Source organism: Patiria miniata, unplaced genomic scaffold, assembly GCF_015706575.1.
Source record: "Patiria miniata isolate m_02_andy unplaced genomic scaffold, ASM1570657v1 HiC_scaffold_25, whole genome shotgun sequence".
Classification (NCBI taxonomy): Eukaryota; Metazoa; Echinodermata; class Asteroidea; order Valvatida; family Asterinidae; genus Patiria; species Patiria miniata.
In genome coordinates, this window is record NW_024037064.1 from 224,111 (window position 1) to 240,731 (window position 16,621).

Consider the following 16,621-nt stretch of genomic DNA (forward strand, 5'->3'; position numbering starts at 1 on the left):
ATCTGACTCTGTTATTATGTTCGTGCACAAATGACTCCTGGTAGCAGGGCTTTGCTTTGTGGAGTTAATTCAATGTTTTCTTTCCCCTTTCGAGCCCTGGCACGAATACAGCTCAATAATTCAAATGTTTCCTTTCGTTATTTGAATCCTTTCAGCAAAGTGAGGACCACTGACTGATGAGGGAATTGCTCTACTGAGATGAGGATGAGCCTGCCTCAAGATATTGTCAGGGCTCCGACAGCCTCATCAAACAGAAACCCGAGGAACCAGAAGCAGGGAGGAGGACCGACAGATGAACGGATGACCTGCTTGCTGGGCTACCCATTACTGATTCTTGAGGTTAGTTTTAAGTTACATGTACCTAAGGCCCCATCTCGATAATGAATGCCCGTTATTTCCCGTTCTATCTGCGTTCCGGACGATCAGTCTGCAGTTGTCAAGGAGGGCGGGAATCTGCAGACTGGACGGGTGTGTTCACTCAAGCACGGCGACTTTAATGAGCAGGACCAGCCGTGCGCTTTTGTTATCTCAACAACGCAGAAAGACGATCCATCAAACAAAATTGTTCATTATGATTGTGTGAGCAGGAACCGGCCTTTTAAATACAAGTGAATATAATAGCGAAGCGAACATCGAAGCGAATTTGTCATCTGCAATCATTTCCAGAAAGGTTTTTGTAATTAATATAATAATTTATTTCATGGCGAGAATTTGAACTGTCAGTATATGAACATTAATTTCACCGAAACCTTTAGGCTTTAAACCGAGTTTTCTTACGAAGATCGTAACAAAAGCCGATGGTACATGGAACATATTCACTGCGTATAAGATAACTGCCGGGATAACAGCGTTTTTTGGTGTCATTCTAACAAAGTATTTCACTGCATTTTACTCCCAGATTGCTGTATTTCAATGCAAATCAATGTTTCCGAAGTTCTCCACTTCATTATAAAACAATGTGTCACGTAATTTTGCTGCGAAATTCTGAAGAATTGAGAAGTTTTATGCTTCTATAAGAATTACCATTTGGAAATTTAAACACAAATTGAGATGGGCAACATTCCGGGAAATAAATCACTGCTTAACGCTAGGAAAGAATTGTGAGGGTCTATTAAGTTTGCGTTTAAATTCTTATTTATTTGACGTACATATAAAAAGGCCAAGGAGTAAAATGTTTTAAGAAAAGAATACATGAAACAGCCGTTTTGCTGGCGGGGATTTCCCCCAGCACGCAACGCAAACAGTCAGCTCCCAAATACAATTGTGTACTAATTCAAGTGGCTGTGATCCTGGTAACACGACGCATCGACGACACATCCAACCGGAACCGCACATGCAAGACACAGAAGGACCTGACGCACAGATTTCGTGCACTCAAGTTTAGTGACACTAAAAGGGGACATTTTACTGCGTCGTACTACTGCAAGTAGTGGTACAGCTTCAACACCTTGGACAAATGGAATTTCTTTCTCCAAGTTGCACATTTAATTCGAATCCTGATGGCCCTGACACTTTGGTATTCGACTAGTGAGTGAGGATCCGATGGAAGTTGACTCCTAGCCTTCTAGACCACATGCTCCACCGCTTTGCAAGACACGTTCAACAAGCAGTTTTCACGGCGGTTTTATCATGTTTATTGACGAGACAGTAATATTATTTAACAGAATCGTATGAAATCATAACCTAAAGTGTTTTATAACTGGATGAATCTTTTTGGATTAAATACGGACTGATTTTGAGTAGAAGAGTGCGGTTGGATAGAATAATAAAATTATTGGACATAATATTATAGTCACGTCACCATGGTCACTCTGACTGATTTAGCGATATTTTTTTTAATTAAGTATAAAAAATAAGTATTTATGATTGTATAACAATAAAACGATTTCAAAAAGGAGGCATGTAAACAACCTCTAATTCAAATGCAAAATGTAATGAACTAAGTTCGGGGTAATTATTTTCGAGAAATGAACATTGCACTGATTTTATTCCCTGGCCGGGCCATACCCACACCGGTACGTATAGCTGCCTGCCATAATGAACTCCCAGCCCCACTCTTACGCCAGCACAGTAAACAGCCGTTGACAACTCCAATCTTTCCTGGCCTTTGCTGGAAAGGGTTGGCTCATTGCCAAACAGAGCGTGGGAAACAAGACAAACATGTATATCGTCATGGCTACGAAATTCTACCACCAATGAGAAGACCCGATGCCAACATCCAAGCAAAACTGTTTCAGTCGACGTGGCTGATAAGTCATAAAAGCGGCACAGCTAGGACCGCCCAAAACTCATCACGGTTGAAATTCATGCGGATTTCTCAACACTTCCATCATATAGCAACATAATTGTCAAGGAAACCAGTGACGTGCAGTGAAGGCCCTCGTAAACATTCATGAGTCAGTTTTTACCGAAATGTCTTCCATGATGATACTGGGTGATTTTAAGTTCTACTCGTGCTCTTTTGTCTGCACTAGATAATGGTGTACTCCTAAAAATGTGCAATAGGTCTACACCAATAAGTGGTTTTCTGCTCTTGTGCATAGACATTATTTTTCATTACTCCACATGGATTAATTACAAATAATTATTATAGTGGATACTGAAGGGTCTCTTAATGACGTCTAAATATTTTTGAACAACATTTCATATCATTGCCGTGACGTGGTAACTTGTGATGATCTCCCCGTACCGTCAAGTAAATGGTAGCTTCTTGAGTACCTACTCAGAAATCGACAAGGAAATGTCAATACATATTTATATATGGGCCAAACAAATTTTCAATATTTACTGGGCCTTAAACAAATTTTCAATACCTATAAAACAGAATGTTTGATGTCAAAGGAATCCCTTTTAATATTCAATAAGTTGATATTCAAGTCAGGTTTAAACCATCTTATAAACAATTAGTTGTTTTCAAGGCAGGTTTTTAGCAATCATAACAACAAAGTTTTGATTTTATTCCCGGACCGTTATTCTGTCAAGACGCGCGGAGAAAACACCGCGATGCGGCCAGACAAAGCCACAGAGCTCAGCCCACCGCTCGTTACGTGTTTGGCACGGTCAGATCCTGCTCCTAGCCCCTGCACAACACAGCAACAGGGATAATACGTGCACATTACCACGTGTCAAACAAGTCTGGCAACGGCCGATCCCACTCCACACCAAATGCCATCCCTGTACAAAAATACATGCGGTAGTAGGCTATCAGTCTGGTTGCAACTCTCGCGACTGTTGTCAGCCACAATTTGCTCGTTTTGCCTCTGTTCAATGTTTGGAGGTACATGTATTTCTCCGTACTTGTGCCTCTCTAATTATTTCGATCGAAACCGTCGGATCGAACACGTACGTAATTTTATTATACAAAAACTGGCGTTAAACCGCCATGTTTTCTTTTGGATAATACCAGAAAAAAATCACTTGCTGAAAAGGCTTATACCATGTGTTCCTTCCTCCATGCTTATACTAGGCCCCCTTCATTTTTTTGTTTTGAATTCGGTATCATAATATTTTTTCCATCCAAACCAATACAATTTTGTGGGGTCGCTTTTAATTAAAAGGGGCCGTCGCGCAGGTGACTCAACTTTAATAAGGTATGTTTTTTTATATCGTGACAAATTGTTCTACATTGTACTTTTAACTCCTCTTGTTGTTTAGGTTGTAAGAGCAACATCCATAAACTTATGTAATTGGCCCATTAGAACCCTCCGATGCAAACATGCATACTCAGCCATGCTGTTACTCGGGTCAAAATCAGTCAAGTGACCGTTTTTTGACCCGATGGAATTCTATGCATAGAACTACATTATTGACCTGTTTTGACTGCTTAAGTAACTGGCCATGAGAATGACTTGACCAACTGTGACCCGTAGAACAGTTGTTGATAATGAATATTTGCTGACTGTTATTGTCTCGTTAAAGTACTGTCATAGTCAGTAAGTTGCTGGTATTGACTGTTTGAAACATGATCCCTGTCAAAACAGCTGTGGGTGCTAAATTGCTGTTGACTGTTTTTGACTTGCCAGTCCTTCTGATTTGAAAATCACAGGCGTGTGGGAAAAAGGCACACCTGGACTTTTCTAGGTGTGTATTTTTTCTAGGTGTGTGATTTTCTAGGTGTGTGATCTGTGTGTAACCGGGGAGAGTGGAATTTATTAGTTTAAAATGTGGCACTCTCCTTTCAACCGAGGGGTTCCACTAAAAAAATGATTTGGGTAGAGCGAAGTTTTCTGTTGTCTCAAAAATATGAAATGTTTTATTTATAGTACAAATAGAGACAATATATATACAAATGATCAGGTACAGCATTTACAAAAAGAATTATATTAGGAAATTTGGTGAGTATATAAAAACGGAACTTTGTTGGGTATATAAAAACAGCACTTTGTTGGGTAGGCCTATATAAAAACAGCACTCAAATAGGTAAAATAGGGTGGTGAACTGTCACTCCAAGGATGGTATCACTTGGGATGGTCTACGTTCATGCCTACTCCGTGTCCGATGTGAAAATCGACGATCAGCAGTGAAAATAGATGAAAATATTCTACTGCAGTATAGGGAGCCTCTCTCAAAATTTGTAGATATACGTGGAAAGTACAAGAGCTCGTAAAAGATGGTCTGAACGCAACAAGGTGTTGGATCGAAATCAAAGTTATTTCGCAGCTAGCCCTTCAAGAAAACTATACCGAAACGCCCGGAATGTCAGCTATTCCTCTTAAACAAAGCGCGGTGGAATGCTAAATTCGCATGCTCGCTACGCCCATCGCATAGTTGAGCAAAATTCTAGGCGGTGCGCGCTGTAAAAAAAAGTTTAGTTGGCCGCAAGAGGGCGCTAGGCAAAAAGCATGATCGCAATGGCTGCTCACATGTAAAATGACACAAACACGAAGTTACAAAAGTTATGAAATGAATGCTGGAGTAAGGAACCTGTCGGGTAAAAGTAAGTACTGAAACCCGACCTGGTTACATGTGGTCCAGAGAAATTCAGGCATGCAATTGTTCACACTTCGCGGGAAGCTTTTAGGTGTGCGATGGTGTGGGGGTGTGATCGCACGCCTCAAATCAGAAGGACTGACTTGACAAAGTGCTGTCCACACATGGGCGTCGCGAGGGGGGGGCAAGGGGGGGCACTTGCCCCCCCCTGGAAAAGCAAAAAAAAAAAAAAAAAAAAAAAAAGAAGAAAAAAAGAAAAAAGAAAAAGAGGCGCGAAGACAAAGTGGTGTAAATTTAATGAGTTGGGGGGGGGGGGGCAAAATGTCCCTGCCCCCCTCTAAAACTGATAAATCGAGAATGTGTTGAGAAATACAAGCATTTTTTGGCAAAAAAATTTTTTGCCCCCCTCTAGAAAAAATCCTGGCGACGCCCATGTGTCCACAGTTGGTGTTTGGTATTGACTGAAACATGATCCCTGTCAAAAAATCCCCCCCCCCCCTCCAAAACAAACCCCTACCTATTACCCTGTTTTCAAATGCCATGTAATTGGAAGCAGAACTTTTTGGGTGGGAGCCTATTGGTATTGTCAGCAATTGGTAAGTGGCTGGTATTATCAAACAGCTGTGGCTACTGTGTGGCTGTTGATTGTTGTATTGACCTGATAAAGTATTGTCTGCAAGTGGCAGGCATTGTCAAACAGCTGTGGCTACTGTTTGGCTGTTCTGCTTTTAGGCTGTGTATAGGCCTCCTCTTAACAGGAACAATCAAGTCACAGAACAAAGTTAAATGGGCCATCTGACTCTGTTATTATGTTTGTGCACAAATGAGTTTTGGTAGCAGGGCTTTGCTTTGTGGAGTTAATTCAATGTTTTCTTTCCCCTTTCGAGCCCTGGCACGAATACAGCTCAATAATTCAAATGTTTCCTTTCGTAATTTGAATCCTTTCAGCAAAGTGAGGACCACTGACTGATGAGGGAATTGCTCTACTGAGATGAGGATGAGCCTGCCTCAAGACATTGTCAGGGCTCCGACAGCCTCATCAAACAGAAACCCGAGGAACCGGAAGCAGGGAGGAGGACCGACAGATGAACGGATGACCTGCTTGCTGGGCTACCCATTACTGAATCTTGAGGTTAGTTTTTAGTTACATGTACCTCAGGCCAAAAAAAAAAGTCTCCGGTTTCTGGTATGGAGCTTGCCCAAAAGTGGTCCGGCGACGAGGCTTTTTTTTTTTTTACCTGATTTTTTTGCTTCAAATGTCGGCTGATGACTGCAAATGGTGCCCGACTAAAGTTAGTACAAATAGGCCTATATGGGATTGGGAGTCCAGAGAGGCCACATAAAGCTTATTCTCAACCATAACCCCAACTACAAACACGTTAAAATTGTGCAGCAGCAGAATTCCAGTCAAACCAGTGAGTTTGGCGGTTTTGAGACATCATCTTTCATTGAAAAAAAAACTTTTTCATTTTGCCGACGCGCATGGCTACGGCGACGCGCGCGCATACCAGAAACTGGAGACTTTTTTTTTTGGCCCAAAGAATAAGCAGAAACAAGTAATCAAACTGGGTGATCTGGCGCTCTTCTATGTTCTCCCACAAATAAAGAGTGCTGGTAGTGGGACACTGCTTTGTGGGGTTAATTCGAACATTTCTTCCCCCCCCCCCCACCTCTTGCTCTACCTTTCAGATATTTCTTAATAATGATAACCCAGTCAAAACCTAGAAAACTCGGAGTCATTGTGAAGATGTACCCTGGAGGAATGCTATCAGTCAAAACCTAGAAAACTCAGAGTCATCGTGAAGAATTAGTTGATATTTTATAATGAGGATTTAAACATATATACAGACTGGACAATTGTCACAAAATGTCTCTCCCTGTTTATACATTACCCTAATCACATCATAAAATTTGAAGCCATTTTGAAAACTGACATTCTCGTTTGACAACAATGTAAAATGCCTTAATATTGTAACTGGAAGTGCCTATTAGAAACTGAATTTGTCCTAAGCATCTTTTACCTTTATATGCAACATCCATAAACTTATGTACTTGGCCCATTAGAACCCTCCGATGCAAACATGCATACTCAGCCATGCTGTTACTTGGGTCATAATCAGTCAAGTGACCGTTTTTTGACCCGATGGAATTCTATGCATAGAACTAAATTATTGACCCGTTTTGACTGCTTAAGTAACTGGCCATGAGAATGACTTGACCAACTGTGACCCGTACAACAGTTGTTGATAATGAATATTTGCTGACTGTTATTGACTCGTTAAAGTACTGTCATAGTCAGTAAGTTGCTGGTATTGACTGTTTGAAACATGATTCCTGTCAAAACAGCTGTGGGTGCTAAATTGCTGTTGACTGTTTTTGACTTGACAGTCCTTCTGATTTGAAAATCACAGGCGTGTGGAAAAAGGCACACAATGGACTTTTCTAGGTGTGTATTTTTTCTAGGAGTGTGATTTTCTAGGTGTGTGATCTGTAGTCCAGGGAAATTCAGGCATGCAATTGTTCACACTTCGCGGGAAGCTTTTAGGTGTGCGATGGTGTGGGGGTGTGATCGCACGCCTCAAATCAGAAGGACTGACTTGACAAAGTGCTGTCCACAGTTGGTGTTTGGTATTGACTGAAACATGATCCCTGTCAAAAAATCCCCCCCCCCCCCGCTCCCCAAAAAACCCCTACCTTTTACCCTGTTTTCAAATGCCATGAAATTGGAAGCAGAACTTTTTGGGTGGGGGCCTATTGGTATTGTCAGCAATTGGTAAGTGGCTGGTATTATCAAACAGCTGTGGCTACTGTGTGGCTGTTGATTGTTGTATTGACCATATAAAGTATTGTATGCAAGTGGCAGGCATTGTCAAACAGCTGTGGCTACTGTGTGGCTGTTGATTGTTGTATTGACCATATAAAGTATTGTCTGCAAGTGGCAGGCATTGTCAAACAGCTGTGGCTACTGTGTGGCTGTTGATTGTTGTATTGACCATATAAAGTATTGTCTGCAAGTGGCAGGCATTGTCAAACAGCTGTGGCTACTGTGTGGCTGTTAATTGTTGTATTGACCTGATAGAGTATTGTCTGCAAGTGGCAGGCATTGTAAAACAGCTGTGGCTACTGTGTGGCTGTTGATTGTTGTATTGACCAGATAAAGTATTGTCTGCAACTGGCTGGCATTGTCAAACAGCTGTGGCTACTGTGTGGCTGTTGATTGTTGTATTGACCTGATAAAGTATTGTCTGTAAGTGGCTGGTATTGTCAAACAGCTGTGGCTACTGTGTGGCTGTTTACTGTTGTATTGACCAGATAAAGTATTGTCTGCAAGTGGCTGGCATTGTCAAACAGCTGTGGCTACTGTGTGGCTGTTGATTGTTGTATTGACCTGAGTAATGTTATAGAGTGCAGCGCTACTAACTGGCTGCTCCTTGTCATGCTCTCCACCAATGTACTGATTTCCTCTTTCTTAGCGGTGTTTCCAGTCATTTCTTCATGTCAAGTTGAACTTTAGCACAAACTGATCAACATGGTGAGCCAGAATATATGTAACATCTGGTTTGGGAGCATTTTAAGGGAGTTTTTCCTTTCTTTCCTGTGCATTTGGGGCTCTAGCAGTTTTTCTGCGCACCAAGACGTCAGGTATCTTTTGTGACTAGTAGATCACACCTTCTGCTGGTAACAATTGGATGTTCCTCCAGCACCAGTGCAGCACTTGATATGCTAATGAACCAATGTTGTCTCCCATTTAATTCAACAATGCCACTGCATCTGCCAATGGACTCCTCAATGGCTCCTGCTTCATCCCAGCGAGGCAGATATTCGCCAATACACCGTTGGGCCTCCTTCAATAATGGACCCGATCTTTGCCGTCCATGTCCTCTTGCTGCTGAAATCTGCAGTGATATTGGACCCAGAACATGTCCAATCTATCCACCAGCCAAAAACCTGTTGTTTTTGGCGCACTCGTTGTGGATGCAAGGCTGGGATACGTAGGCGCCGATCGACTTACTTCAACTTTGACATACCCATTGTAATTGGAAATCGCACATCAAGTCAAGACGGACCCCATCACCCTGATTACTTCAATCAAAATTCACCAGCCCGGTATGTAAATGCACACAAAACTTGGTTTATCCACATCAGTCTGTGACTGTCATACTAAAGCTTCAACATAGCGTCAACACATCGTCAACACATCCAAAATGCATTAAAAGTGACAAAAGCAGTATGTAACCCATACAGTATGGAAAGAAACAAGATTTTGGCTTAAAATCAATAGGTTAAACGTCTGAAAATTGCAATTTTCAGTTCAAGAAAATTGGCTCTCCATGCCGCTCCGAGATCGGCTGCCATGTTGCCTCAGTGGCAGCACGAACCATTCCATTATGCTAAAGGGTGAGAGCATATACCCCACCAACTTTCTCTTTACACGCCAGGCAAGATGGCCGAGGGAAGGGAACGGCCAGTGGCTGATTACCCACAAAGGTCTCACCGCTATCTCGTTGATTGCCGCACTACCAAGATAGCCTAGGACGGCCGAGGGGCAGGGAACGACCTCTGTCGATATACCCAACAAAACGTCCACTTCTAGCTTACTAGCTCCCCAAGCTAGCCGAGACGGTCAGGGGGGAAAGGAACGACCTCTGTCAATATACCCCAACTGTACGCGACTCGCTAGGCAGTAGCTCACTATGGCAGCTGATGACATACAGCTGTATCAATCCTTCAATCCATCTCAACCCAATGCTGTGTCTGCCCTGGAGAATCTTGAGGCTTGCATTGATGAGATCAAGACATGGATGATGACAAACAGTCTCAAATTGAATGACAACAAGTCTGAATTTATCCTGTATGGCTCAAAACAACAACTCGCCAAGTTCAATATCACCAGCATTAGGACTGGAGATTGCCACATCCACCCTTCCAGTAAGTGTCGCAACCTAGGTGTCACTTTCGACCCCCACATGTCCCACATTGATCAGATATCAACAGTGTCAAAATCAGTCAGATTTCATCTCCGTAATCTTGGCTTCATTCGGAAGTATCTAAATCGTACGGCCACTGAGCAACTCGTCCATGCATTTATAACTTCGCGCTTAGATTTTTGTAATTCCCTCATGTATAACCTGCCACAACACCAAATCAACAAACTTCAATGCCTCCAAAATGCCACTGCTCGCCTCATCACCTTATCCAGACGCACCACTCATATCACCCCCGTCTTAAAGTCCCTTCACTGGCTCCCCATCGCCGATCGCATTGCCTTCAAGATCCTCCTTCTCGCTTTCAAGTCACTACAAGGAACTTCACCGGACTATATAACAGACATTATCTCGAAATATCAGCCATCAAGTAGACTTCGTTCGGCCGGAGCGCTACAGCTTACTGTTTCCCGCACCAATCACTCTTGGGGAGACCGGTCTTTCTCAAGCGCCGCTCCCAAACTCTGGAACAATCTACCCCTTGAAATTCGCCAGTCACCATCATTGTCTGTATTTAAATCTTCTGTGAAAACTCATATGTTTACCTCACGTTTTTGTGTTTTAAATAAGTTGATGTTTATTACTGCATATTTTATGCAATATATCATGCATTGCGCAGTGTTGAAAATGTTCCAAACATGTGCGCTTATTGCTTGAAATGTTTTTCGAATTTTGAGGCAGCCGATACGCATTATGCAATTGGATGCTCAGTATGTTGATGCATGCGGCTGGTCTGTAGGAAATGATGTCATTTTACAAGACCTATTGGGGAATGTACAAATGGGTGACAACCTTCTCACATGCTGCCAATTTCCAAACGTTTGTCAAGTGACACATTTCTGGAAATTTCTGTGAAACCGCCCTTCCCCCATGCATTCTAATTTGTAATTGGTTGCAATTGGGGGATCCACGAATGAGTGACAACCTTGCATGATGTCAATTTCCAAACGTGTCAAGAGGCACATTTGTGGACATTTCTGTTTATCTGCCCCCCCCCCCATGTGTTCTAATTCCCCCCCCCAAAAAAATAATATGTCAAGCGACACATTTTTGGAAATTTCTGTAAATCCCCCCATGTGCTCTAATTTGTACTTGGTTTGCATTCGGGGGATTTACAAATGAGTGACAACCTTGTCGCATGCTATCAGTTTCCAAACGTGTGTCAAGTGACACATTTCTGGAAATTTCTGTGAATCCTCCTACTCCTCTATGTGTTCTAATTTGTACTTAATTCACAAATGGTTGACAACCTTCTGGCATGCTGTCAATTTGCAGAAAACAAAATAAGATCCTTTCCAAAGATGTGTCAAGTGACACCTTTTTGGAAATTTCTGTGAATCTGCCACCTCCCGAATGCGTTCCAATTTGTACTTAGTTTGCAATTGGGGAATCCTCGAATGGTTGACAACTTTCTGCCATGCTCTCAATTGGAAGAAAACAAAAGAAGATCATTTCCAAAGATTTGTCATGTGACACAGTTTTGGAAATTTTTGTAAATCCCCCAATGCATTGTTACAATTTGGGAAGCCACAAATGAATGACAACCTTCTCACATACCTTCTTGCGTGTCAAGTGACACATTTTAGAAAATGTCTGTGAATTGGCTCCTCCCCCATGCTTCTAATTTGTACTTGGTTTGCAATTTGGGAATCCATGAATGGGTCCAAACCTTGCATGCTGTTAATTTCCATAGATGTTCATAGGAGTTATTAAGGAAAATTCTGTGAATCTGGCCCCCTTCCCCATTGTGTCAATGGAAATTTCTGTAAATATCCCCCATATGTTCTAATTTTTGTATTTAGTTTGTTATCCACGAATGGTTGACAACTTTCTGACATGATGTAAATTTGAAGAAAAGAAAAGATCATTTCCAAAGATGTGTCATGTGACACATTTTTGGAAATTTCTGTAAATCCCCCCTCCCCATGCACTCTAATTGCACTTGGTTTGCAACTTGGGAATGCACAAATGGGTGACAACCTTTTCGCATTCTATCAATTTCCAAACATGTGTCAAATTTGATACTTGATGACGTCATTTTTTTAAATTTCTGTGTCCCCCCCCCCTCAAATGTGTTCTAATTGAGTGGTCGGGCAATAAAATCTAATAGGCCCCAGACCTCTCTTGATATTCCTCGATGAAATCCGACTCAGCAGCCTGACTCCAGCCTGATCTCAAGATCCCCTAACTCCTGTCAGAGTCTTAATAATTAAAGATATCAGCTACAACTGATGTAAATCACAGTTACTAACTGTCTAGATATCCGCTCTCCGACTCTGGCTCCCCAAAGTTTTTCTCCCCAAAACTTTGCTGCCCAGCTCAGCTCAGCTCCCCAATTTCATCAAGTTGGCTCCCCCAACTCAAGTTGTAAAGATGACACATTCTCTAAGTATCTCAGCTCCCCAAACTGGCCAAAGCACTATGTGTAAATACAGTTAGAGATCAGCAGTAGAGTTCGCAGCTAGCAGTAGACCAACACCCATCAAAGAACCGTACCCAGAATGAACAAAATCTGCCCTATTTATACCCTATTGGCCCAGCGCGAAAATCAAAAGTACGCGCTAGTAAATAGGCCACGCCCATTTTGCAAAAATCACAGTATACTGAATTCACATAGCTATAGTTTCCCCTCAATTTCTCCAAAATTATACAGCAAAATATCACACAAAAAGGCTTAAATTAATCTTCAAGACATTCCTTACAGTAAATCTGTTGTAAACATGTGAATAAATTACACAGAATCCCCCAAATGCTCACTTTTACAAGTAGTGAATGAATGTAAACAAACCTTAAAGGGAAAATACAACATTTGCAAACATCAAAAAATAAAACTACCAAATCATTTTGAAATACCTTGCTGGACTGTTAGTAAATGACAGTGTAAAGTATCCTGTAAAATCATGGCACCTGGTATACTGTCATTTTCAAGAAAAGTGGTATTCTTGTATCAATTTCCAACGCTGGTCGGCCGACCAGCGTTGGAAACAACTGTTTTTTTTCCAAATACTGGCCCCAATTGACCATCACACTTGTTTGCAACCGATTACAAACCCTTGAACGGGTACGAGCCAGCTAGACTGGTTCCCTGACCTTACAATTCCCCAATGTATGTAAACTGCTCTGTTTCTTCTTATATGGAGTCAGGGAACCAGACTACAGGAAAACGATTGTTTTTCTTGGTTTTTATAGCATTTGTGAACCCAAAACCTTAAAAGGTCAGTGTAACTATATTTGCTATATATTTCCAAACCCCCCAATTCCATTCATTTCTGAAAATTACAGCAAAAGCAAATGATGTATATTCCCTTTAAGTTCATTGAAGAAAATTCAGTGATGTCACAGATATGAATAATCATGAGACAGTCACTGACTTACCCAACCTTGTTCCCATGGGTACGAGATCTTTCTGCGCCATGTTGCTTCCCATCATGCCTTGCACGATCTTAACCCCTGTAATTGTGTAATTTAAATGTATCAAAATATGGCACATTATACGGTAATTAGGCAAAAGTTTATCCGTTTGACGTGCCGACGCCATCTTTAAAATGTTAAAAATTGTGATTTTAAAGAATCCATCCTTTCAAACATAAGGTTTGGACATTGCGTTATTTAGCAAAGATTTGTATTAAATGTATCAATCTTCGAAATGCATGCGCAGTACGCTCTGAATAGCCAGTCAGCATCGTTTATGTGTACATCACAGCCAGGGGTTAGTGAAGGAACGCACACGCGCCCATGGAGTCGAGGCTGTGACTTACCAGACGAAATCTGACAGAAAAGTCATCAAAACTTGCCCAACTTTCAAAGTTGATTCAAATTAGACAACTTCACATCTAAAGAAGCTACATAATTATTTAGTAAAACGTTCTAATAATATAAATTACTTTTTAGAAGTCTCAGTTTGCTAGAAATAATTTTAGAACTTTCAGCCAATCAGAAACGTTTTAAGCGCTGCTCAAATGGCAGCCATGTTGGATTTTACCATCACGCTATTTATAGCTCAGCTGACATGTGTAAACAAACACGTGAGTGTACATACAGAATTTCGGCAGGAAAATACTCAAAACTACCTAGAAATAATACCTGTAAAGACAACAGGAATTTTCTAGACAAAAATGCCAGATCTCTAGGAGGATATAGGTAAGATTTAGAGTAATAAAACTAAAGTAAAAAGTGGGATTTGGGGGCATTTTCGTCACAGTATGATCCAGAAACCTAGTGTGAACTTGTACTAGTGATGCCAGAAAAAAAACTATTGTATTACAAACCCATGGCACACTACCACTCATTTTGAAGCTTATGATGTCCTCTATCATTTGGAGTGACGGGATTTTTAAATTAACGGTTGGTATGCAAATTAGAGCTCATTAAATATTCATAGATTCAAAATCTTCCTGTCGCAGGTGTTGGTCATTAATTTGTTGTATTTTATTATATATTTCAACGAAATCAAGTACATGTTGTGTATTTCGGCAATAAATTTGGCATTAAACCTTGATGTCTATATTTTTGGAGTGTTGTGTTTTTAATTTAATGGTTTATATGCAAATTAACACATTAATTATTCGTAGATTCCAAAATCTTCCGGTCACAGGTGGCGGTCAATAATTTACTTTATTTTATGATAAAAAAAATAAATAAATCAGGTACATGTTGTATTTTTGGCTATAAATTGGGTTAAGTAGCTTATAGGTCCCAAATTATACTCATTACCACTAATTACATGTTAACTGTTAAATTAAATTCCATTGTCAAACAGGCGCACTACTTTTTCTCCGATCCACTATGTTTTTCTCCCCTTTTTACAACTTGTACTTGTATTCCATTGCAAATTCAATGAAAGTGAAAACCATGGGTTTCAACAGAGTGGAACAACATAATACAAAAATTTATTAATGTAAATACATTTTATTCATCAAAATAAGCAATATCTATTTATAAACTCTAAGTTCCAAATCCTCTTCTTGTCAGAATAAAGAAACACCCCCGTAATATACAAATGGAAGAGTCCACAATGCAATACACGCATGCAAGGTAGGTATGGACAATTGTTCGTTACAGGGTACCGTATTTAAACCCCAAAATTGCGCAGCAAACGGCAGTGCACTAACGAAAAACGGCAGTTTATTTCATCAAGAACAAACCCTAAATAACCTAACTATACCTCCTTATTACTCCGGTACCCCTCCTTTCAGATATTATGGACCAAAATGTTCACGTATTTTGTGTTTTTTGTGCGAGATGGCAAAGATTTTGGGCGATTTTTTCTTCACCTCTGACCGGCCACGGCAGTCAGACACATCGAAGATGCTGCCATATTGACTACCTACGTCATCAGTTTCCCACAATTCCCTGTGATGATGTTTTCAATGAATAATATTGAGAGTTTTCAAGATCGCGCGAGACCCAAAAAGCAAGATGGCGGCCGCCAATATTTTTTTGACCGGCCCTACTTGCTCTTAAACCTGACAAAAATTATACTATTTATGACAAACTTCAGATAAAAATTAAACCAAATCTGGAAATTTGAGAGTTTAATCACTTATAAAATTCAAAGAAAAATCCTGTTTATGCATCAGATGAATGGATGGTGGTGGATTTGGAAAGCGTATTTACATGGTGACAGGTGTGAGGTACGAAGACTGTCGGTAATGTGGAGTCGCTACTTGTACCATGTTACGAAGATGTTCTAAATTTTGTTATGTCATCATGACGTCATCAAGTATCAAGTTACAAGCAATTTTAGGGCAAATTTTGACAAAATAGTTTGCGCTGTATCTTTTGAACTACATAGAGTATCGTGTTCGTTTTTTCGTGAGGTTGTAGACTATGCCGTGAGAAACATTTCTTGTTCCAGATACGAAACCGCTTGACCTTCACTTCCGCTGTTACCGGAAGTGCAATAAAAACCGAATGCAAGTCAAAAGTGGAAGCATTTTACTACACACATATTATGAAAGTGAGGAATACCAGACACAAAAAAAGTGTGATGACGTCATCATCCGAAAGGGCGCCCCCTAGCGGCACATCAAATAGAGTTTTCTTTCTTTAATTTTAGAATTTGAAAAGGATCATATTTTTAATTTAATTCTATCGTTTGATCCCTGTCATATCTTCGTAGTCCAAGTAATGATATCCATTACAATGTTCACGTTTGGATAACTCTAATGCTGTGACGTCATCAAACCGGAAGTTAGGTGTTATTATTACAAACAATTATATTTCCCATATTTTCATACGTTATTTTCACTTCACAATGAAAATGCATCCTCTCCGAACTTTATCAGTATAACTTTTTTGCGCACATAGAATGTTTACTGAAATTTATCACACTATTAAAGATACATTTTTTAACATAATCATTGATTGTATTGGAAGGGAATTAATTTCGTGAATCTTTGTTCTACATAGACATATATTCCTAACTTAACTGGGCAGTGTATAACAGTTCAGTTTCTTCTTGGTTTTCAATTGGAGCATCCACAAATATGTGAAACCGGCTGAATGAGAATCATGTCCCAAATGCTGATTTGGGGAATGTGTCATGGGAGGGCGCAATTCAAAATATGACTCGGCAACTTTGGCATTTGAGATTCAGAATATTGTGGTTATGTTTGTTCAGTTTTTCTCGAAATATAGAGCATTTATAGAGCCAAAACTTCATCAGGTTAGTTATTAAGCATCCTTGTTTAGATTTTGAGCACTAG

The 16,621-nt window shown here is 40.5% G+C and overlaps 1 long non-coding RNA gene across 2 annotated transcripts in view; it reads left to right on the forward strand.

Annotated features, from left to right (window-relative positions):
• The first annotated feature begins 297 nt into the window (after window positions 1-297).
• The window catches only part of LOC119733227, a 42,174-nt gene continuing 25,850 nt past the window's right edge, over window positions 298-16,621 (forward strand). For both annotated transcript variants that reach the window (XR_005271718.1, XR_005271719.1), the window contains exon 1: window positions 298-339. This is a non-coding gene — a long non-coding RNA (uncharacterized LOC119733227). The remainder of the gene's footprint in view (window positions 340-16,621) is intronic.